The following is a 26,027-nucleotide window of genomic DNA, read 5'->3' as shown; positions in this document are numbered from 1 at the left end:
TTGCTACCACAATCCCCAAATGGGGATTTGAATATATATATATATTTTTCTTATCACTTGCAATAGGATTATATTAAATAAAATGTTAAATAAAGATATAAAAAATAAAAATTTGGCAGTTAATGGGTTAATTATGTAGAAAAATGAATTCTGTAAATTTGACTAATTATGGTAACTTAATAAAGTTACAATTTTTTAAAAATCAATCACGTCATCCCAAAATGGTCCCAAACAAATCAACCTCCCCTCACGAAAACATTCCATCAAGAAAACTAAAGGATCTCGAAGAGTCAAATAGGACCCACCCCCGTCGATTGTCTCAATCAAAGAAAAATCCCTCGTGACAGGCACGATCCGGCAAATCATTTAACACCCCTCGACGGAGGTAGCGCCGGCTGCGCGGTTCCTCGATCTCCGAAATTAGGGTCGAAAATCATGACACGTCCCCTTTGCACGGGGCTGCTGAGCCTCGTTCCGACGCACAGGTGGTGTCTCTGCTCGTGGGAACTGCTCGAACGTAGTCTTCCCGTGTTGGAAGAGGCTGCACTCGAACGGTCTGCCCTTCTCCTTTTTTTCGATCTACCCTGTGGCGAAGGGGCAGAAAAGCTCTCGTGTAGCCACCCTGAATCGAACCATTCTTCTCGTCCTCGTTTGCCTTAGTCCAGGTCTCTTCCTGATGCTTGCGGATCGAAAGGTGCGTGCTGGCGAAGTGTGCTGCTCGTGTGCTGCTCGTGTGCTTATGATGGACACCATGGAATCGTTTAACGCCCGCTGATCTTGCAGCCGTTCGTTTCCATCGGTATGCGGGGGGATGGTTTTCGAATACATTCGTGGCAGAACGATGGGGAAAATTTATTCTTTATCTGCTGATTTTGAACGATTGTATCCAAGATTTTTATATTTTTAATGGAATTTTCATTTTAATATTCCTGTTTTGAATTACTGTCCTCGGAAAGCGAGCATCGAATAATTACTCGCCATATCGAAGTTAACGATCTTCGCAATTTCCTGTGTCCGTAAAAATCCTGCTTGAACGTTTCGGACACGTTGCTCTGCTCGACGTCTCGAATTTCGTGCAACATTCTTGCCAAATTTGTTGTCTCAATCGAACCTGTCTCGCTGATCATCAATAAGGAATTCGTTAAAAGGAAGATGAAGAAAAATACTGGTCGGAATGATTCGAAAAAGGTATCTACCAATCCAGTTGCTTGGTATCTTTCACTGTACTCTGTCCAATGTGATCCAACCGCAATTCCAACGTATGATTTACGTTGCCTTTGGCGAATGAAGGGAAGAGAAACAGACAACGGATAATCACACGATCTCCCCCAATTTGCCACTGAAAATGCAAAGTCCCGGGTAATATTTGCATACATTGTGTATGCTTATGACCCCTCGAATCGTGTAATAAACTTCCGTTTTTAAATTCGTCTGAATGTTTGAAGAAGCTTGTTAAACATGATAATTTCGTAATGCACACTGGTAAAGTAGGTCATGAAATTATTATCGAACTGGGTTTCTTCTTATGGAACTTGATACAGGTTTCTTGTTGGATAAATTAGCTGTACTGTTTCCTATAGTTTTGTTATTTATTGTTGAATAGTAAATTATTTATTGCAATTTTTGGTAAGGTAATTGGACCGTGAAGGCTTATGCAAATTTATATTTTTGAAGATTTTGCATATTAACGATTATTGTTAATTATTGGAAATTAAGAAATAAACGTTGAGATCGTTACACAAAATTTTTAAGGAAGACCTTTTTCATCCACCTGTGCCAAATGGAGGAATGAAACAAGGTAGATCACACGAGAAGATAATTTTCAACTTTCGGGCCTTATTACGTAGTAATAACTGATGATTATATCGTTATTAACTTTCTTAAAAATTTTAAGCAAGATTCTTTCCTTCCCGTTTAAGATACCCGTGTACGCGACACCAGTGGACGGCTAAGATTAAAGGCAAAGATAAGTAATCAATTTTATAAACACAAGTTATTCAATAGTCGTTTCAGAAACTATTTTTTTTTTTTTATAACATTTCCGCGTTCAAATTCTTTCATTAATTAAAGCTTCATTTGCCGTGCTCGATTGAGCAATTCGCAGAATGTTTCATTGATTACTTAACCCAGAAATACGAACATAAATTGCAATCGGGGCTCACCCCATGGTCCGCCGTCCGAAGGTTCAACAGTTTTCCCATGGATGCCTACTTTGCATTGAAGTGTAATTTTTTAATTTAAAAAATGCAGTGTAATAATATGAATTTAAATTTACAAAGTCAGAAATTATAAAAGTGATCAGTATCTGTAGAATTTAAAATTACCCTCAACTGAATATAAAAATGAATAATTGCAGAAATGATCAAACATGAATTCAGTTTAAAAATAAACGAAATAATGAATGGATCTACTGATTATCAAACTGCATTATCAACACCTTATATAATTAACAAAATACCGATTATTTATGCTCCAGAACCTACCAACAATGTGTAGCAATAAATTTACAGAATTTAAATTTATAAAATTCGATCTGAAAATGAATCAGATCATGAGAATCATCAGAAATGAAAAAAAAAATTAATCAGATTCTCAGAAATTAATAGAAAATTCTCGTGTGAACGAAAAAATTCTTTACAGGAAGCGAAGATTGTCTGCACGAGATGTTTTATATAAATATTCATGACCGGTGTATATCTTTCTTTTGTATTCGCGCTGACGAACGGCTATAAAATTATTCGGGCCCTGTTTTTCGGTTAATTGACAATCATTTCATGTTCGTAATGACGGAGCTTCATGACGCTTTAAATGTATCGCGATCGGTTAAAGGAAACGATAAGAATCTCCGATAAATTAATGTGTATACCTTGTGAAATGTTCAACGTACACGACGATATTACAATGTGAAACCTTATCTCGGGATACCAGTCACTCAAACGATTTATTAACCCTTATTTTCGACGAATTGCTCTCTCTTATAAGCATAAACTTGTAGAACGATTTCATTCCACCGTGAAACATCGTCACTGGGAAATTATAAATTTTCTTCGATCCGGTTTTTATTTACTTTGACGACTAATTTCGAACCCATGTATCTTTGAAGCTTCAAGCTTATCATCGACGTTAAATAAATGTTACATGTATTTTTAAATATGCATTTCATTTTATCAAGTGTTCTGACATATAAAATGAAAAAGTTCTTCTTGGAAACGGTTACGTATATTTTTAGTATTCTATTAAACAAGTTTCTAAATTTCATTTTAGTCTTCTTTTTTAATTTGCATTTTTTAAATTTTAAATTCGCCTGAGTTATAAGTAACCCGTGATTAATTATTAACTAAAAGTGGAAATATACAGGAGTGAATCGTTTTGAAGAAAATATGGCTATTTCAAGAAATTCAATATTCTCTGATTCGAACGAACAATATGAATAAAAATTCTCCTAAAATGCATCGGTGTCCACGAGCCAGTCCCATGCATTCCATCAATTCAAATGAACCTTCTCGAAGGCGACATCGAAATTTGGCTGCTTTAACGAGCCGGTAAAAAAAAAGGCAAGGCGAAAGAGCAAGATGAAAACAACTTATCGTGGTTAATATCAAAGGGGACCGCGGTCTAGAAAGCGAGTAATCCGAAATGATCCTTAATCCCGAGATTTTCGAAGGGTTACACTCTGTTCCCGAAGGATTAGAATGGAGATTAGTCGGATCAAAGGGACCGGACAAGTTCGAACGGTTGAATTCCATGCGTACGTGCACGCATCGTTGGGAATCCGGTTGGTCACGCATCCTGTCCACCATGGTGGTTTCCTTTTGCCAGGCAAATCGACGATGCGAGCCGCGACACGTCCTCCAACGGCCTCGAGAAAACAACACATGCCTTCACACCACGGGTTCCCATAGCCCCGCGGTGGCATTGTCCATGCGGCAGCTCGTGCCTTGACTCTCTCGCCTTGTCTTTTCTCTTCCGCTGTTGCTCTCTTCCTCTTTTATATCTTTATCTTCATTGCTTTCGTCTTAACCCTTTGTTCTATCAGTTTTCCTCTGACCAATATCAGATACTAAATTTAATGGTCATTCTATATTTGACATGAACATTTGTATTTGTTCATAGTAAAAGTATTAATTCATATCATAATTCCATGGGTATAGGTAAATGGAACTGAAAATCATTAACACCGAGGAAGATTAATTAACGAGCTGATTGGTACAGTAGAAATAACTATATCTAGTCAGACATAGATAAAATATTATAGATTATCAATGATATCTAAAATTAATTTTTTTAAATAGTTCTATTTTACTTTCTTAATTTATTTTTTAATTATTTAACCTGATTAAATTTGTATTGGTGGCCACTATAATATGATTTTTTCAATGCGAATAATTAAAATGTAATTTTAAACACGTAACATAATTAGTACCTGATCTATAATATTAATCTAATAACTATGTAATATGTCATAAGTGTTCAGTCATTGGTCTTTACATTTGGAAAATATAAAACAAAATTCTTGGAACACTATGGCGGTGACGTATGCACATTTGATTCATTATATTTCCGCTTGATGTCTATGAAAGAACCTCATGAATGCAAATCATTATCCTGCTGCTAAAAGCCACTGTCATCATTTTATATATAGATATATATATATAGTTGTGTTTTATATATAGTTGTATTTTATATATAGATATGATACTCTGTTATGCCCGAAAATTTCCATCTGAGAATATTTTCTTAGGCAACGTGTCCCCTTTTCTTTTTAAATTTATTCAAACTACTTTAATTTGTTTTGACTTTTGTACAGTCATTCGCGCTATTATTATTATTTCCTTATAAAATTCTGAGAATCCCCATTGAGGAAACGACTCACTGGGAATCCCAAATTCTCTTCATTTCAATAATATGCAATAAGTATTATGAAAAATACATAAGGTGTGACAATTTTTCATTCAAATCTTAGATCATTTCAAGAATCTTCGTTTTAGCAGCATATGAGGTAACGTGTGGGTACAATTATTGACCCCTAAGACCCCGCGTCTGCTAAGATAATCGATAGGAATACGGGTCTAATTGGTAGAGTCACACCTAAGTATTTTTGACCGTAATATATTATTAGCTGAAGCAATCATCATCTACTAATTAGACTTGTATAAAATTAAAGGGCCCCCTTGTCCCTGTCGTCTGGGGGCAAGATCGCGGACCCCTTTATCCGCGGTGCACGGGGAGTCCTAAGTAGTACTACTGAAAGGGAGTTGAAAAATTTCTATAGGGTAGAAGAGAGAAAAAATTCATCTTAAAAAACGCGAACGGCGTAAGGGTTGACTTAAATTGTAGCTCTCTCCATGGTCCGCAGTCTTGGGAGTCTCTCCATGGTCCGCACATTCAATACAACAAAATTATATTAAACAATAAATATCGTATCAAAATTGATTTCTAAATATAGCATAATTAAAAAGAATCTTACAAATAATAATTTAGTAAAATCATAGAAAAAAAGATGCAGAAAACGCGTTTATGCACGGTGAACGTTCCCACAGACTCGTGCCTGACGATGTTTGACTTTCGATGAATCGATAGGACAAAAAGTCAAGACATCGACGCCATGACTCTTCTTTTTCTACCAGACTTTTTCCTAGTACACCGAATGGATCCTCTTGATCTCTGCGCACGAACCGTGACAAACGGTTTTTTTTATTTTCCGTGGTCGGTTCTCTCGTATAAATATTAATGCGATCACTGGTAACCTAAGCAACGAGTTTTTCAGACCACGCACGGTATTTATGGAATATACTGTTTCTTTTTTTTTCGGAAACCAGTGACACACTGCCTTCAAGCAGACTTTCCTGAAGACAATAATGATCTAGGGGAAGCAGGAATCCTCCGAATCTTAATTTGTATTTGATTAAAGGAGTGATTTAGCGACGATTGTTGTTCCTCGATTTTAGAGTCGTAAAGTATATAGCGAACGCCTACTTTTGCAACTGCTTTCCTGGCCCGGAATTGTTCTCACGAATTTCAGGGACTCGTCATGGGAATAACAAGCAGCGGGCAAACCGCATGACGCGCATACGTATGCTCCGACGCATTTTTGTACACTTGTAACGTCCACGTTTCGAAGAATCGTCGATGAACCCCTCTTGTAACTCTTTCATGCCTAGCTTTTCGACTCTGATGCAAACGTACCCATGTCACTGGACCTCTGTATACCAGGTGTCCCCAAAATACCTATCCACCTTCTCTCAAATATGTAATTTATTCGATCGTTGGAAAAATTTAGGCTTGAATTTTTTAAAAATTAATTTGGAAGAAAAAGAAAATGATAATGAAAATTTTTATATTAAAAGATTTGAAATTTTCTTCCCAATAAAAATAAAATAAGGAAATTAATTTTAATTATTTCTGATAAAAATTTTTATTTTTATTGAAGATATGTATATTCTTTTACATCGTTTCATTTTTCAGAGAAATCGTGCGAGACGGTTTAATGGGAATGTAATTGCAGCCGAATCTCTTATTACGAACGGTAGCAAGTGGTCTGCCACTGTTCATCGGGATTATTGCAATCCGTAGCAACACTGTCGATTACACGAAATTAATAACAATCAGGCGAATAATGGAACTGGTTGGTTCGGAACGATCGAACGCTTTCGGATAATTACGTAGGTGAAAGCCAGTGCGCGCTTTTCGGGCGAACGAGCGCGCCGTGTAAACAAATTGGACGTTGTAAACACTTTGTGGCCAAATTCGCTGTGCGAGTGGTACAAACGCGGACCAGAAGTCAATTAAAATATACTAATAACGAATACTTTGGTAAAACCGTGCCGGCGGAGGTGAAAGCTCCGGTTAAATCGTCGAAATTACACAGGAAGCTGGGAATTCTCGCACGAATTTCGAGGGAACCGGTGTAGAAACATAGCCGGGTCAGACACGAGTTTGCTGGATATGAAAATAACGGTGGATGCAAGAGAATTGAAAGGACAATGATAGAAAATCAGTTATTTATAGAAGTGAATGAAAAATGTACATTTATCTTAAAAATCAATTTTCTGTACCCCTAATTCTTAATTTTACTTATTGGACACCTTGTATAAAAATAAAATAAAATGAAGAAGTTGTAGAGTTTAGTTTTGTTGAAATGTTTGGTCATTGTAAGGCACGGTAGGGGTAAAAGTGGCTTTTAATCGTGAGGTAAATGGTGAATTATTAAAGTGGTCGCATGACCGGTCAGAGCCCCACGAGGAAGTCCCTATCCAGCTGATAGAAATTTCTACTCACGTGCTATGCGATTAGAATCACTGGGGCCGTCACATGACGTATGCCGTCGACGATCAGTGTTGCCCGACACGTGACACACGCAGTCATTCTGAAAATCACGGCCTCCAACGACCTTCTGCACTACTTTTCAACAGCCGTCGCTATACTACTTGTTACGCGACGTTTACAATCCAATCTGAAAATGAATACCTACAATGGCCCCCATTAATATTCAAACGCAACGATATTTCGTACTTTGAAGCTATAATTATCAAAATTGACAAAAAGTTAATCAAGCTTCGACTTTAAACTATTATTGCAATAATAGTGCTATTCGATGTTTGGAATTATATTTATAAAATAAATTTTTTAATTTATCATTTTTGATATTATCTCATTCGATCACGAATATTTTTCAGATATAAGATTAAAAAATCGTATCGAGTGATGCATATTCTGAAACTAATTGTAAGGAAATGTATGCAATCTTGTACATCAGGAAAGTGCAATTGCACTTTCTTCTTAATGCAACCATGTACTTTTGGATGCATTAATTTTTTTTTACTCTCTACAAAAAAAATACTAAAGCACCTTTGCCTTAAAGTTGTCACTTTAACAGTTATTGCAGCTTGAAATTTGCTGCATTATTCTGGTGCATCGAAAAAGTGTAACTGCACTTTTTGTACGCAACCATGTAATTTTGATAAATTAAATTGCTCTCTTTACACAAAAATACTATGATAAAATTTATGCTTTAAAACTGTTATTTTAACAATTATTGCAGTTTGAACTTCGTTGCATTATTGTGGTGCATCATTAAAGTGCAGCTGCATTTTTTTCTTGATGCAACTTTACACTTGTGCATACATTAAATTTACCATTTTCTACAAAAAAAACTAAAATATTTATGCCTTAAAACCATTAATTTAATAGTTATTTTAACTTTAACTTCGTTGCATTATTGTAGTGCATCAACAGATGCACATTTGTACTCTGTTGCACTCAATACATTTTTCAATTTTGTTCATTATTTATCTTCAGAATCCATACGAAGTGTATATAGAGGAATAAAATAATGTTTGAAAAACACGTGGAGGCTTATGGGGTCACGTATTGTTTCGTGCAATTAACGCAGCACAACGTGTAACACCATAAAAACAATCCCCATTACCAGAGGCCGGCGATTATCCGTGAAACCGGTCCCATTTTTTGATCCGACCGTAATCATGCCGATCGACGATCCTTATCTGGCGATTAATTAAAACTTACTAATCGATAATCACCGGATGCCGACGGAAATCCGTGATCGCTTTGTCGGTTATTTTCTTTACTAACCGGCGAATCGTAGACAGGAGATCGAGTCATCGTTAACTTAAAAATGATTACACTGCACAAAAAACTAAAACTTTCGAATTCTGAATAAAATTGCATAAGAAATCTATCAAACACAATAACAACATTCATGATTGATAAAGTGTCAAAATTTAATTTCAAAAAAAAATTATTGAAAGCCCATTTCTACATGAAACGAAATATAAAATAAAGAAAAATAAAACAGAATAAGCAATCAGAGCAGCGAAGAAAGCAGAAGACCGTAAGGATAATAAATTATGCCCAAAGTATTAAGAGCATATTAGCTTTCCAAATGCAATTTCTCATCCCTGACAACTTCATCCCTGCAAGATGGCTTGATTAGAATGCATTAAGAAGGAGAGAAATGAAAATAAAAATCAGTAGGGCCGCGGACAGGCGAGCATTAATCGATGAAATCATGGGGCGAGGGACAGGCAGTCGTCGCCTTTCGAAATCAGCTACCGGATGCATATTCATGTCAACTGAAACGTTGCGACAGACAGCCGACAAAAAAGTCTCGATGAATATTTGGATCGTCCTCGGGGAGTGTTCCATCCACGTTGCCAGCCTTGATCTCCCCTCGATCTCGATCGAACCGATTGTTTCCGCTGGATCTCTGCTCGAGTAATGAACGTATATAGACGCACCTGCTGGAACTCGTGATAGTCGTTGATCGTTTTTGATCATGTTCTTACATTTGCATCCTTGTATCTTTTATCACGTCCATATTTAGCCAACACGACTCGTGATTCACACGATTGGAAATGATAGTAATTTCTTTTCTTAATATTAATATTAGGAGGACATAGAAAATGATCATTTCTCAAAATAAAAAAAAAATTATTAAATAAGTAGACTCTCGTTATATCGCCGCAGACAATGTGCAAGGGTGGAAAATGTTTCAAGCTTCTAAATTTACATTTAGAAGGAAAGAGGGAGATGAAAATTGATAATTTTCATAATTTTCATTTTCAGTATGCTTGAAAATCCGTGTAGGCCAAATCACTCACGTGGCAATATAACGAGAGTCTCCCAATTTCAAACAGTAAAGCATCGATTAAATTTTTTAATATCTAGATTTTCAAAAATGGAATGAGAATTATTTGATTCTGGTGCAAAGAATCTCACGATAGGTCATCGCGATGAGCGACTTTCCGCGCGGAAACGCCGCGCCAGTTTCGTGTTGCGCGCGGTGTCATTGACGATTAACGCGCGCGCACGTCGCACACGCTCGTCGCACACGCGCGTAACCGAGCGCCTACCTTCGCCGCGATCACCGACACGATCGAATCGCTCGGCGGTACACGCGGCAAATCGGTCGAGCCACGCTTCTGCCGCGGAGCGGAGAGTAGCATGTACCAAGAGATGAAAAGAGGCAGAGGGGTTCGCGATGACGTCACGTCCGGCGTGAGGGCAACGAGTGTGGGAACTAGCGGCAGGTGCGCTCGAAGAGTCAGTCAAAGAGTGGAGGAGGGTTGGTCGGGGTAAGGGACGAGCAGGCGAAATGGCCAGGGAAGACACACGGCACGGGAGGAAAGAAACGAGAGATGAGGAGGGAAGAAGCGGGGAAAGGGAGCGGGAAATGAATGGAAATGAAATGGAAAAATTGATAAAAGCAAAGAGATAAAATGCGTCGACACGCACGATTTTTGATGAAAATTTTCATCTTCAATTAGGTATTTAATTTTAGATGAAATTCGATTGAAAAATAATTTTGTGATTTTGAATTTTGAAAAGTTCAAGATTTGAAATTCCTTCAAGTAACAGGGAATAAAATCAATGTTGAGAAATTGATAAAAGCTAAGAAATAAAATGCTTCAACAGACATAACTTTTGATGCAAATTTTCATTTGCAATTAAGAATTAAATTTTACATAAAATTCCTTCAAGTAGCGAGAAATGAAATCAATGCTGATGCATAGATTATCATTGACATTTGCATGAATAAATTATTCATGAAATAAGTAGCTTTTTCACTTTTTTTGAATTTTTTTCTACTTGGACAAGATTTTCTCTTTGAGCTTGAAACGCGAAGAAGCACACAGAAGATAAAAAGGGACCAAGAAGAAGGTGTTAAAAATCTAGAGACGAAGAGGGACAGGAAGTGATAAAGGAAAGAAGGAAAGCGTGACGTGTGGGAAACGGATGTCGTGAGGAAGGGAAAATATCGCGAGCCCTGTAGAACGTTGGATGCAAAGCAGGAAGGTAAATAACGTGACGATGATAACAGCAGAAAGGTGTTATGGGTCGTTGCTGTCTTAAGAAACATACTGGCTATATCTAGAAAATAACCAAACTCGTTATCCAACTGGTAAAACATTTTGCAGTTAAATGAATAATTGAATATAATTTTATCAATTCTCAGGATTTTGTTATATTTATATACCCTGTCATTAATTATATTCAAAAAACATTTTTAATTCTTTACATTTTCTCAAATTGAAATTTCTATTGCATTTTCTATTCAATTTTAAAAGACTGCAAATTTTCATTTTATTATTAAATTTTCTCAGATATATGGTTTTATTGTATAATATTTATAATTATAGTAAAATAAGGAGAAGTGTAAAAATTGTTGATAAATCTTTCTTATTCCACCTGTTCAATTTGTTACACCCTATCAAGATGAGAATTTTTCTGATTCCGTGATTTTCCAGCTGCACTGAGTAAGTGCAACTCTCGGGATCTGAAAAATGCAATGATTCACTGACTACATACGATTTGCATATAAATCAGCACGTGTGCTCGTCCGGACACATCCAGTTCCCGTGCAATCTGCCTCGCGTATAAGTGCAACATTACATCTTTTTAAAAATAAAAACACATACCTCTTTCTTTTTCAATAGTATCTACTAAGAACAGGCGTATATATTCTACAGGTTGTTGCACAAATAATAACATGCAATTAAACGAATAATTTTATAAATAAAGAATGAAGTATTAAATTTGCAATGTTTTAATTTATTTCATTTCAAAATCAGCCAAATGTTTAACTCTTTAAAAATCTTTTTTTTTAAATAAAAAATAATTACTGATTCAGTGATTAATTTACAAAAATGAAATACAAATTGTTCAAAATGTGTAAGATGTATAAAATACTTGAGAAATATTCGTAGTCTATTTATTATTCAACGGTGGCCAGCCTACAACCGACAAGCTTCCAAATAAGGGCTCGTGACGAATACGTAAGCGCGGCGACGAGGATGGAGAAAAAGAAAATCATAAACATTAGCCTTAAAGTGTCAAGAAGGCTCACAGCTTTGGTCGTATGAAATTATCAGTTTCTCACGACGCGATTGACCGATATAACAAGCCAGTTTACCGAAATTCCTTGCGAGATACCATTCCTCGGGACATTTTCCCGCGCTCACGCAACCATCCGACACGCGTGCCAGGCCTTAATGTATGCCGACGAAGCGTGTTCGTGCGTGTGCGCGGCGTGCGGCCTCCACTTTTTCCCCTTTCTCCTGCCTCGGATCCCGAAGGACGAAGGGCAGGGGAAACTTCATCCTACCGATACTCGTCACCCTTGATTCAACTTCTTCTTCCTTTTTTCGCTTCAGCTTCTACACTCTCTCCTTTAATGGCTCGCTTTTTTACTCTCATCTTTTTGTTCCTCGACCTTTGTTTTTGTATTAGTTTTTGTGGGAGTGATCTTTGTTGCATGAAGGATCGTGGAACATGGAAGGTCTAAGACCATTTCATGACGTAAAAGTGTTTCAAAATGGTACCTATGATGTATCAATTTAAAGCTTAAAGAATGTTGAAAATGGCTATATTAATGCATCATAAATATTCATAATACAAGATGAGTGATCATGAATCGCAATAAATAATGTTGCATAAAATCAAGTAAAAAGTCTAAGAAAATTTCATGACATAGAAAGATTTCGAAATGGCACTTGTAATATACCAATTTAAAGCTTGAAGAATGCTGAAAGTGGCTTCATTAATGCCCCATAAATATTCATAATACAAGATGAATGATTATGAATCGCAATGAACAATGTTGCATAAAATCAAGTAAAAAGTCTAAGAAAATTTCATGACATAAAAGAATTTCGAAATGGCACTTGTAATATATCATTTTAAAGCTTAAACTTTCACAAATATGATTATATAAACGCCTCTTTAATATTCTTAACACAAGCTGACTGATTATGGATCGCAACGTACAATGTTGCTGAACGGTATCAAATATTCACTTTCGAAATACAAAAAGTTTAAAATGAATTTATGAGATAAAAATATCAGAAAATACCACTCGTGGCATATCAAATTAAAGCTCAGAGTTCCAACAAGAAGACAACCTTGTTCACTGAACGAGGAGAGGCACCGATTTCGAGCGGGTTGGAACTATTCCGCGGGCGGGCGGGTGGAGGGATACCTAGCTGCCTACCTGTCCACGTTCTAACTATAAAATTGATATCGCTTGTAATTTCGAGCGATTACAGTCGGCTAGCAGGAAGGAGGATACTAGATTATTACAAGTTCCATGATTACAGGCCCGAGGGCGTGATCGTAGCATTGTTAGCGATCGACGCCATCACGGACGCCTTTACGATCGCTGATGAACCACCTTCCATTCCCATTCTTCTCTAAAACCCATGATTTCTTAGAACGTAAGTTACAAGCTTTCGAGAACTCCGCAAGAAATGAAATAAAATGACGGGAATATTTCGAAGCTGATCCGCGAGGCTAATTGGAAGAGGAGACGGTTCGAACGCGCGAGTCCAGGCTGATTTAAGCATTCAAATGAGGAGGCAAGCAGACATTTCGTTCGTTGGACGCGGGACGAGTCGATATAAATTAGCGCCTTCGATGTCTCCTTTATTTTTGGCCCTCTTGAAAAAGGGACCCGCGAGAGATACGTTCTGCTCGGCGGAGCATATTAAGTGGTTCAAATTGATTCCTCCTTTTTTAGGGAGAACTTTTACGTTCGTCCGATGTTATCTCGGACAGTTTTTCAATTTTTTTTTATTTCAAGTGAAAGGAAGTCCGGTTTTCATTTAACCTTTCAGGCATATTTTAAAGTGAAATCGAAAGTTTAAATTGCAAAGCGTTTGAGTTATTTTATAGATACGCGCGTCTAGGCTCTCAAAGTGAATCCCGAGTCATCCACCAAAAATATCCGTCTATTTCGATCCGCGCCGACGCTCGACGCGTTCAGCCACGATCGCGCGTTTGCCTCCTGTTCTCCCGGTTGGGCGTCGCGACGCCCGCGCTTTTTCGGCGACCGATCCGACGGCCTACGTCACGGCTCCGACCAAATGCACCTTCCTGATAGCCTGATAACGGGGGCTGCTCGCAAGCAACCGCCTGGATGCTTCGTCTTATCGAAAGCTCCCTGAATCACCAGCTTTTCCTCCCTTTTTTCCTTAGGTTTACCAAGGAACATCGACGGGTTCCGTTTCCAAGGAACCCGTCGCGAGATGATACAACCACCCCCGTTTCGATTAAACGAAAACATACGAAAAATGGCTTCCTGTCGATGCGACCAATACCACTAACGCGTGTGTACCACAGGGCGATCGCAACGTATCGTTCCACCCTTGCCACCCCCATACTCGCGCCTCGTCCAACCTTTGTCCGGTTTCATAACGTTCTCCTTCTCGTTTCGTTACGTTTTATTATTGGCACGTCGGCTCGATATCGCGCCACGTGCTCTCCTGATAGGTCGCGACACGCCCCGAACGACACCCCAATTTCCATGTTCGTGATGGATGGCAAGGATTCTGGATGATTGGTGGGATTAACTCGGAAATAGTGGAGCCTGGGTCAATCGAGACCCGAACTTACAAAATTAACCTAAAGTTCAAAGTAACATTTTTAAATAAAAAGCTTCCATATATTAAAAGATGACAAATAATATGAATGACAAAATTAAATTAAAATTCGGGCTCTCTTCATGGTCCGCCGTCTGAGAGTGAATCCTTTAAGTTAGATGCTTTTTATGCCTAATTGAAATTTAGTTATATCTTCAAAAAATTGAAAATATCAAAGGGTAGATTTTTTCAATTTTTAATATTTAAATTTCATGTTAAAGTTTTAAGAGAATTTTGTTAATTAATTAAGATACGAAGGGTAAGAAAATTCGTGTGTCCGTACAGTGCACGGATATTATCTTGAATTATTATGAAAATAATACTTCCAAAATTAAGGAAGTAATTTTTCGAATTATCAGCGCGATAAAACATCCCTGAATCTTGATTTTGGTAGAGACTAAACTCGCAGAGGAATCGACTACTCCGCTCCGTCTGATCATGGCGTTCTTATTCTACTGCCCTCTTTATTCTTTGTTACTGCGGAAAGGCAGGAGTTCATAAGGCTACCGCAAACGATAAAGCGATTTCCCTTCCGACTTCCTGTGAACACCCTGGATGCATTTCATAGGATCCGGATAAAAAATTCTTAACAACGGCGCCAATGGCAAAAATGTTGCCTTCAGTTCGATAGACGTACAATATACAAATTCCATCTTCCAATTCTATACATATTAAATTTCAAAATATTCTTTTAGAAAGACAATCTAAGAATTGCCAATTATCATCTGATATTTTATTATAAATTTGCAATTCGTTTTGTTTGTTTTGTTTTATGGAAAATGAAGAAATGGAAGGTGAGGGCGATAGGTCTGTATCGCACGGCCCTGAGAAAGGGGTAAGCGTCGAGACGCCGACGCGACATGATAGGCGCCTGGTGCGGCGCCAGCTCGTCTCTCGACCTGCGTAACCACGGACGCACAGGTGTGCCGACGCTTCCTTCGCCCCGCAGGACGTCGTTTCGACGCGCCAGGACGTCGCGACGCGGTTACTTGACGAGCGACGTCGCGGACCGTTTGAAGAGTACGACGTGTCGATGATCTCGATGAAAGCTGCCCACCTGTCGCTCACTGCTTGTCGCGGCTCGGTCACGATGAGCTTCGCGAGCCGGCTAACAGAAACGCGATAGAGCTTGGTGAACCGGCGTCGCGACGCTCGACAACGTCCACGTGGGACGGGACGTTTCATGGCGCCAGTCCTTGCGCGTCGCGACGCTGTATTAGGACAGCAGATTTCCAAGGGTATCGAACGAGGCTTGAATCGAGAGTATTGATTGATTGACATTAATATTTGTGAAAATAAAAATGTTCATTTGTTCTTATTTTGTGGATTTTGTTATTAAATTGATTCAATGTTTTGTAAGAAAATATCTGGTACAATAAATTAATTTTTTATATATTTTTCGAATGAGTGAAATTTATTCAAAACAACATAATTATGTTCTAAATTTGTTAATTTAAGAAATAGTTTTCTAACCCTGAAAAGGACTATATGTATCCCCTGAATGTGAATGTTTATGAATAAAAAGAATATTTTAAAATAATGTAAAATAAATCAATTATTAAGAGAATTAAAATTAATATTGAACAGTAATTAGTTTCAGAGAAATCAGCAGAATAAATAAACAAAAGACAGTAATGCAATAAACATTTCGTCAGTGAAAAATTCCATTATAATTCCAGTCAATAAATAATTTCTTAATTAAATAATTGTCTCTAATTATGTCTGTAATTAATGGAGCAAACTAATACTAAAATAAGTAGATAATTTATGATTGAAAATTCCAATAACATCGACCACTAGCAATTAATTCCCCGAATAAATAATTGGCTCCGAATCAGACCATCGAACAAATCAATACCCAATAGCAATCAGCTTCAATTATCAAAATAAATAATCCAATAAATGCGATAAATATTTCACCCCTCAAAATTCAATTAGCAACCACTGGTAATTAAATCCACAAATAAATACCATCGAGCATAAAATTGTTATCTGAACTGAAAAGCAAAGCAAACATCTGTTGCCGCAACCCCTATACACACCCCACTCTCTCAAATCCTCAAATAAAAGCAGAAAAAAACTGAATCAATCCGTCCCGATCGAACAGGAAAAAAAAGGCAGGGTGAAAAATAAATAATAAAAACAAAATAATCACCGATATCCTGGAACCACCCTAAATCTTCCTGAGAGATGATCGAAGAAATTCATTCGGAGAAAGCGCCCCTGAGAAAGCTCAGCGGCGCCCTAGCCTCGCGACGCTTTATCCGGCGAGCATAAATGGAAGCGACGCCCCGCGTCTGCTTCGACGACGTCTGACAAAGCTGCCCGTCAAACGGAAGACGTCGTCTGACGTACCACGGGAACAGGGTAACACGCGGTGAACGGAGCTCGTGGGAGCTTTTCATCGAGCTTTCCACGTTCTGGGAAAGTTTCCGCGAGGTGATCGCGAGCGGAGAAGCAGACGAGGCGAAGCGTACGTTCAGAGGCCGCGCCGCGACGTCCACCACGGCCAGGAGACCAACAGCCCTCGGAAGGATCGCGACGTCTCCTACGAGCGTCGCGACGAGCGTCGTTGCGACGAGGAATCGCGACAGGAAAGCATACCGATGGTGGAGGTGTTCGGCGTCGCGACGCCTCGGGGTTAATTTTAGCTACGGATCGATGCGAGGGTGGCGGAATACGGGAACGCCCACGTTTCACGCGAGTGCGCGTACAGGCTACGATTCAATGGCGATTCTGATTAAATTCAGTAGCTGATACAAGAAATAATTTAGAAATTGAAATTATTTTTTAATTGAAAATAAATTAGTATCGAATAGAAATGATAAAAATGGTCCCTACAAATTGCTGCGACAAAGAGTTACATGTTGTAAAATTATTGTGGAATGGTATCGTTTATTTTTAATTAACATCTTCGTTAATTAAATGAATAATATCTACAAGAAATTTTTGATTGGAATGAAATGAATAGAATTTCACAGTTGGATTAAATAATGAATTATTAAAAGAATTTTGGTTCTTATCGATCAAGTTTTCTTCTGTCTGACCATTTACCGTGTTATCCACTTCAAAAGTTAGGAGAGCTTTCCACCTTCACTATTTTACTAGGGACGCATAACCAGACCTAACTTCGAGATAAATGTCTCCAGGAAGTTGCGAGCTTTCTGAGCTTGCGGTCGGTAAGCGTCGCGACGCCGTAGCAGGGAAGCATATACACTAGGTGGGCGAGGGTGATGAGGGAAATATTGATTCGTCTGCTTTTCACCAGAACAGTATTACCACCTATTACACTTCAGTTAATTCAAGGTAATCTATCTCGAAATCAAAAAACCATTAATTTAAAATAAAATTTAAAAATAATTTATAAAAAAATATAATTTTTAAATAGTATACAGAAATATGAATAATAAATGAATATGAATTAAAATTTTATGTGCAAATGATGGGAGGTCACTGACATATGTATGGGGCCTTTTCCCTTACATTGTCATTTTCCCCAGGGATGCCTATGGGGAAGGACGAGAACCCTGGGCATCGCCATTTTTCTGGGGAAGCCTGATTTAATCGCGGGTGTACATTCCAAGTGAAAAGCATTTGATCAGTAACTTACGTTCTCAAGTAACAGGGGAACACGAAAAATAGAAACATTTAGGTTTCAACCCTTATATAACAAGAGATAGAAATCAATTGTTTCGTACTACAAGAAGTATGAATCATAAAAAATATGAAAGATATTAATTTTTTAACGTAAAAATTCCATTTACTATTTCGAATTAATAATGAATTTACACCTGAGCCACTCATTTATCAAGTCAATTAACTCCAATAAAAAAAAGGTAGGGAAATTGATAAAATAAACAAAGTTAGGCATCAATCAAGTGCTTCGCATTAAAATTTTTAAAAAATTCAATAAGTGAAGTTAATTAGTTAAGCCTGTAAACGGCTTAATTACTGGTATTTAAAATAATCTTTTTAATTATTTTTGATAAACTTTTAAATCGTACTATTCATCATACGTTACATAAAACTGTTTCAAATGACCAACAAATGACCTGAACCACTTTTCAGAGTGTTTTAACGATCGCACGACAAAGGGAACCGTGACCGGAAATTGCTTCGATCGGAAGTTTAGTCTTCTAAAAGCTCGACGCGCCCAGTATTAGCGTGCTAAATTGACACGCTTATTTCACTTCTATTTCTATCGACTTACTATTCACACGACATCCGGTATTTAAATTCAAAGTAGGTAGTTCAAGTGGATAGTGACTAACGCAGTGGAAATAGACGTATAAAGTCAGACAAAAGAAATTTTAATTATTACTTTTTAAATTTAGGATTTTAATTTTCTAATATCATAGTGATGCTATCTAAAAATAATTAACATTTATCTTTTCTTTTTATTTTGATGCTTAAAACAGGAACTTGAATCGTGAGACAAGATCATTTATTTTTTTCGAGATATATTGAACTGAGAGAAATAAAAAAAAAAAAACAGCTTGTATCTCGTTCCGTATTTTCAGCGTGGCTGCTAATTAATGACATCATTAATCATCTTAACGCTCGCTAATTTGCCAGTCTCACAAAGTATAAAGGAACATGTTGGCTACTTTATATGCAGTAAGAACCGTAGCTAATTTACGCCAAGCTTCGTGATAAAGAGATATTTAAGAACCTGACTCTATGGTTTTTGAACAGCTGAAGGGAAAACGTGTTCCAGAAATATTAGCGAGAGTTGGTAATTAACCTTTTTCAAGAACATAATCGATCACCTTGATTTTTCGGTGAAAATTAATCCTTGGAATATCAAAGGAATACTTTCCATCCGGACGAAACGAAATTTTAATTATTATCAATTTTGACAAAATTCTAAATAAATCATTGTCATGCACATAGTTGATTGTATAAAGTATGAAAAACAATTGCTCATTTTTATAAACATTTAGGAAATTCTTGACTCACCCCCTTTAACAGCACTGGTGGCGGTTCACCATTCTCCTGCAACAAAAAAATAATTATTAATTAATATTACAATCCTATATGAGCAATAAATATCAAATTTACATAACTTTCATGTTTTTGAAAATGTATCTCTTGAATTTAATTAACCCTTTCTAAAATAAAATTCTGAAATTTCTACAAGTATATCACAAGTAATAAAATACTTTGAAATAGAAATTAAATAATTTTCGTTCAATAAATGTGCCTATGGAAGATAAGAACATGTTCAATACGGGTAACTATCATTGCACCTGCTATACCTGTACCACCATAAATTTTGTGATGGGATTTGCGTGTACCCATATTAACGTTTATGCCATAATCTTGCGAAGGCTTATACAAGCTTCGCACGCATATCACACGATATCTTTATTTTATAGACTCGTTCGTGTACCATGAACGTTTATTTTGTTTAGGTACCCCATGTGTTTCGAATTTATAATCATAGAGGAGCTAATAAAGGAAGCCAGTGACATGTTAATAAATCAGCAAACTTATGAATTATTAAATTTATAAAATCAATAAAAAATTAAGAAAAAAGAACGAAGAGAAGCCTCAAGATTAAATGCAAAGAAAGTGAATGCTGACACTGATTAAATAAAATAACAAATGCGAAGCTGAAAATAATTCTCCCCTGTCTAATTTATAAGAAGCATATAATATAGAATAGAATTTTAATTAAATTTTGATTGAAAATCAATCGATCAAATTGAAAAATGTTCAATACAATATAGTATGCGTTCCAAATATTCTTTTCTTCAAGATCTCGCATACTCTCTCGATTTCTTCTCTTTTCTCTTTTGGCTGGTTACCGTGGAACGATATTCACGTCCCCAGAGTCCGGGGGCTGCTTTTTCCTTTTAATTGTGCAAATTCGCCTCGTACGAGAGAGCCGTTGTGCCCATAAATTTAGTAAAAAGGAAAAGAACCGCATGGCTCCGGTGTAACACGCGCCTCGGGAATTATCGCAACTCGAAACGCGCTGTTGCACATTTTTTATCCTGGTCATTGTTTCTCCTCCAGGCGTTCTGTTAACTTTTATGGCATCTTCGCCGCTTTCCGATCCATCTTCGGACAGCCAGATCCTTTTTCGTCGCTGCACATTTACTTAATCATCGATCCGATGCATCGATACCAACGATGCTCGATTATTATATAAGTTTCTTCGAGATATTGAAATTAGATATGGTAGGTCTTGATATTCTGATAATTTCTATAATAGAGACTTGCAAATTGGGGTAGAAATTTAAATCAGGTAATAATTTATATGATAAAGTAATTACTTTTTAATTTATCCAAATGAAAACTCATTTTTACTCGTCAATTAGATGAAACGATATTCAACTCTCGGATGACGGACCATGGAGAGAGGCCGAATTTAGAGAACGAAGATTAATCGAACTATCCATAAGGATATCGAAAATGACAAATCTGATTAATTAAAAATATCAATCATCATTAAATTATAATCTTCGTCGAATTGTTTTGATGAAGCCGGAGGGCATCGAAAGTACAGAAGGACGTGCCAGGTAATTACGATGAAAATGACGAGGATCACGTTAGCGGGTTACCACGCGTCGTGGTCCACGGAAATAATGACGAGCAGGATAATGATGATGAACGCGACGGAAAGAGAAAGGCAGTCGAGCAAAGCAGGGACGAGGCCAAAGCCCTGGTCAAACAGTTTCAAAGTCGAACAAATCGAAAGAAAAGTGGAGGGCAATAGAACGCGAGCCGGGCCGAGGGAGCAGAAAAAGGAGGGGAACAAAGGAACACGGGGGGCCCTGAAAGGACCCAAGTGACCAGCCAATCCCGTCTAAGCAACGATCATCGGAGGTGTGGTAAAACGGCAAGGCCCGAACCTCTCTTCTTTCGTTTCGACCAATCGCAACCTCGCTTCGATGGGGCCCCAATTGCGTCGTCTCTTTCACGAGGGATCACAATAGTTTGCTGGCAAATAAGACTGCCATTCTGATGGGATCGCTTGTAAACCTTCCTCGTCCTCGATTTCAACCACAGAACGTTTTCGTCGACAAATATGATTTAACCCTTTGCAATGGAATTTTTTTTAACAACATCTGAACATAATTTTTCCAATATATCAATACCATTGTAATTTGGGTCATTACCGACTCGAGCTATCAGGACGAGGTAAAATATTAAGATACGAAAAAGAAAAAAGAAATCAGCCTTTGGGAAACTTTCGTTTAAAAACACGCCGCGAAAGCCGTCTCCCTTTCTCCCCATTTAAAAGGGCCTTAATTTTCCTACAGAGAGGGCTCCTTGTACATCTGTGAACACAATTTACTCTATCTCTCTCTCTGTTCCTCCTTCACTCCCCTTCTTCCATTCACCGTTTTACATTATGCACTTTACGCAGGTCTGCTGCACCTGTGCACCACGAGCTCCCCCCTCGGAACGCACAATGCCACTTGTCATGGCGTACAACCCTCGCGTGGGGTTGACGAACGACAATAGGGGTGATGCGGGATTCCTGTACTGATTTCGACCCATCGTCCAAGGGGGAACACTAACCATGGACAATGGAATGCCTGAATACGTGGCTTGTAGTGATTTTGTTGGTCGAACGGAATGGAAAGGGGGACCATTACTGATGGAAATTAAATTTTTGTTACTTCCTTTTTTCAAGCTGACGTGAAAGTTCCCATCGACCATATGGAAAAATAAATAACTGTATATTTATATATTTAGGTCGATTAATTAGGAATTATTGTGTTCGATGTTAGGCCTTGCATCGATGTTCATTGTTCGTTGCAATCCACAACTACTCATCTTGTATTAAGAATATTAACAGAGGGTTTATACAGTCTTTTTTGTGAAGTTTTAAGCTTTAAATTCATGTACCATAAGTGCCATTTCGAGATACTTTTCTGTTATGAAATTGTACTTGACTTCGTACACTCATAAATCAACTATTTGATATGTAAGAACGATTCCAGACGAGTTAATTCGTCCGGTTTGTTTTCAAACGAATTTATTATTGAAATAAGATGACGAAAAAATGATTGTCCCTGTTTCCATCCGCAAGAATCCGGATTCGAATATCGGTCCCATTGGTGGTTGTACGTCAAACAAAACGATCGTTCGACCGCGACCAGACGTCGTCAAAGTATTGGATTTCTTCGACGAAAGAACCCGTCAGAATTCCTAACCAGACATCCCTGTGCGTCGAGGTGTTCGTTTTCTTCGTTCCACTTTGCTCGTTGTGCCCTTTTATTTCTCTCGGTTCGCGTGTTCCCCACCGTCCTCCTTTTTCCCTCCTCCCTTGCAATCCGTTTTAACGAAACGAACCTAACTGCCGAGTTGTTCGCAGAAATGGATGCGAGTGATAATTGATCATTTTCCGGGGAAGTGTCTTTATAAACGAGAAAATTCTACCTTATTGATTTATAACACGATCACTGGCGAAGGGATGATTCTCGGTGGTAAAAAGTTTCTATAGGATTCCGATGGCATGGAATTATATTTCTGAAAGTGACAGCATAATCCGGGAGAAATTATAGTGATCTGTAGATAAATATCAATGGCACCGGGGTGAAATTATGTTCCTGACAATTTCATGGACAGTTGATGACTATCATTTGACCAGCATGTAAATTTAAATATTTCACCGATTAGGGTAACGTATATAATGATTGATCCTTGCTCTAAAAAAGTAAGAAATATAATATACGTAACGCGTTTATTAACCCTCTGACGGCGGACCATGGAGAGACCCCCAAGACGACGCGTCGCGGCGGACCATGGAGAGAGCCACGATTCTATAATTTAATTCTCTGTATATAATAACCATATGGATAACCATTTGAATAATTTCATTAATTTATCGTTGTAGAAAGAAAAGAGCGTCCATCGGCCAAGTGTCCTCCATTTAAGCGGAGCTCCGTGGTTACTCTTCAGGGTGCGTATCTCGGTCCGAAAATATCTAAAAATAAATAAGCGTGCCCGTTTCCCCCTCGTAGCCCGTGGTGCACACGTGTGCCGGCGTTGACGAGAGGGTCGAACGGGCCAGAGGGGGAGAGAATCGTTGCTGAAGACGAAGCAGCAAAAGGAGGTGGAGGAGTGAAGGGAGAGAGAAAAGAGGACTCGAAGAGAGAAACGAAGGGGAAGGAGAGGTGAGGGAAGCACGAACAGAGGAAAGATGAGGCGAACGTGAGTCTCGGCGTGGGAATAAGCGGCAGGTGCGCGACGGCGCTACCGGGGAGCCACTTGTGGGGGCAAAGTCCCCCCTCGATGACCCCCTCTGTGGCACGGAAAGCCACGGCACCGAGAGACACAGAGGGAACCCCACCATCTACACCTTCCCTTCCTATAGTAATCAAAAAGTATTGCACGTGTAAAATCGATCCGTATGCTCGACAGGCATCGCGGTCGATCCACTTCGCACCCCTCCTGGCCCTTCTCCGACAAATCGAATTTCTTCTGTGCCTCGTATCGTCATTCTCTTATGTTTCTTCCTGCTTTTTAACCGGACAACTACTTTCAAAGATGGGCCCCGGCGAACGGGTTGAGGGATCATTATTCGGGTGGCACCGATGGGTGGGGAGGGTTGATAGAAAGACATGGCTGTCCGGATGATGGAACTCGAACATCCAAAGCGTATTGGAAACGGGGAAGCTGGTTAAGAGAATTAATGGCTTTTCGGGTAAGGATGATGGTACCCGGTGAGACATGATGGAAGATGAAAAATGGAGGATTATTAACCCTTTCGCTGAAGAGGATACGTACATTCTCGTGTTAAATTGCTATCGTTAAGATACCATTGTTTTATACACATAAATAAGAATTTATAGTTGAAAGAAATGAATTTTAATTACAAATTTCAACTAATAATTCTATTTCATTTTTTTAAAGATAAATTATTAAGATAATTTATTAGAAATTTACAAGGGAAATAAATAGTGTAATAATATTTTCAGTATTTTTGTTCAAGTCTCACCCTCTCACTCAATCAGTTTCGCAATTATTAACCCTTCCTTTTACTCATCAAATTCTTTCTCCTGCCGAACCTATCAACGCATCAATCTCCCCTCCTTGATTGCCCAAATAAAGTTATCAAAATACGCTGCAATCGAAAATAGATGATTTGCAAAACAGAATGTTTGTTCTGGCCTCCCGAAAGAGTTGTATCAAAACAGACCCAAGTTTTTTTCACTTTAGAAAAATATTTTGATGTTGGTGAACCATTTGTATGCAAAACTTTCCAATCCAGCTACCTGCTTTCAACACAATTCTATTTTCTTTTACACAAGTTCCTAAGTTAATTTCTACTTCGTCTCTATGACCCTTCATGCAACCATCAAGTTTACAATTAAGAATTATTTTCAAAGAGATGAAAATTACTTTAATGATTCTATGGCTAAAGCAGCGAGAATATGGCGGTCGACAACCTTAACAGCTCGTGACGAATTACGAACCTGTCAGTTTTTTCGGGGACAGTGCCGAATCGGATTGGTTTCTTGAAAGTGCGATGACTCGTAGGAAAAACAACAATTCAGACAGATACTTTTAATTTGGCAAGCTTCTAGATCTTACTTTCACCCCTTATAAATTTCATTATAATATTATTGAAAAGTGTAACAGGTGATAACATTAGTAATTTGGATATTTAGAAAATCAATTAAATATCACTTATAATATCATTAATGTAATATCATTAATAAATCTCATTAAAATGAATTATGAGAAACAAAGCTTCATAAGAAATAATATTCCTTATTTCTCATATACAACCACCTTTTCTCTAATTTTACCACCAGCTACACGACATCCTCTGTACATACAAATTTGTCTAGAATAAGTTCAATTATTTTAAATAACTGAGATATAAATTTCTATCTTGAAGAAGGACGTCAACTTTCCCTTACGACCCCTATTAATTCCAATAATCAAGGCGCCTTTACACCTTGTCCTCGTGATTCGTTTTCGCGTCATGCAACGAAACGAGTTCTCGGTATTAAAAGAACGATGAAGCGATAACAGACGGGTCTCGTAGAGGAAAAATTCGCGATTGGAAATGTGGCGGATGAGAACACGAGATGCTGACACGCACATCGATGACAATATAGCGGTAAAACGATCTGCATTATCTTTGTTTAATAAATTTTCCTCGCGTACACGCATGTGTGCACTCGCTCGAAGCGTTGAAACGCAATGCGGGCGCGAATTCCGTCGATTTCTTTCGCGTGCAACCGCGCTCACCACGGACAAGGGAGAAGAACGAAGAGAGGGAGGTCAAGGACACCCAGGGCATGGGGAGGCCTTTTAAAAAAGGGCATCAGGTGCAGGACGCGTTCTCCGCTCAAGGTGGAGTTTAATTGTTGGCGTAAATTTCGCAGCCAAGGACGTGTCCATACGTTTCCAGGCTGAACGTCCAAGGTCGCCGCTTTCGGACCATCGTTCGATCCTTCACAATCTCTGATACGAAGATTGAATCGGAAGCTAATCGACAAACGCTACTCTCCTTTCGGTAGCATTCCTCTTATTGCTGATGTTTCTTTTTAAATGACTCACCCTTGTAAATATGGGCACAGATATTTCAGTTCACAATTAACCCTACGCCTTACAATTTGA

General features: G+C 38.2%; 1 protein-coding gene across 6 annotated transcripts in view; it reads right to left on the bottom strand.

Moving 5' to 3' along the window:
- LOC117604387 (tubulin monoglutamylase TTLL4) overlaps positions 1-26,027 on the bottom strand; it is a 119,504-nt gene that overhangs the window by 15,548 nt on the left and 77,929 nt on the right. For all 6 annotated transcript variants that reach the window (XM_034324366.2, XM_034324369.2, XM_034324367.2 and 3 more), the window contains one exon: positions 19,395-19,430. The gene's annotated coding sequence lies outside the window, so the exon portion shown is untranslated. The remainder of the gene's footprint in view (positions 1-19,394; positions 19,431-26,027) is intronic.

Source organism: Osmia lignaria, chromosome 7, assembly GCF_051020975.1.
Source record: "Osmia lignaria lignaria isolate PbOS001 chromosome 7, iyOsmLign1, whole genome shotgun sequence".
In the NCBI taxonomy this organism is placed as follows: domain Eukaryota; kingdom Metazoa; phylum Arthropoda; class Insecta; order Hymenoptera; family Megachilidae; genus Osmia; species Osmia lignaria.
Note: the sequence above shows the minus strand (reverse complement) of the source record. Positions and strands in the feature narration are given on the sequence as shown.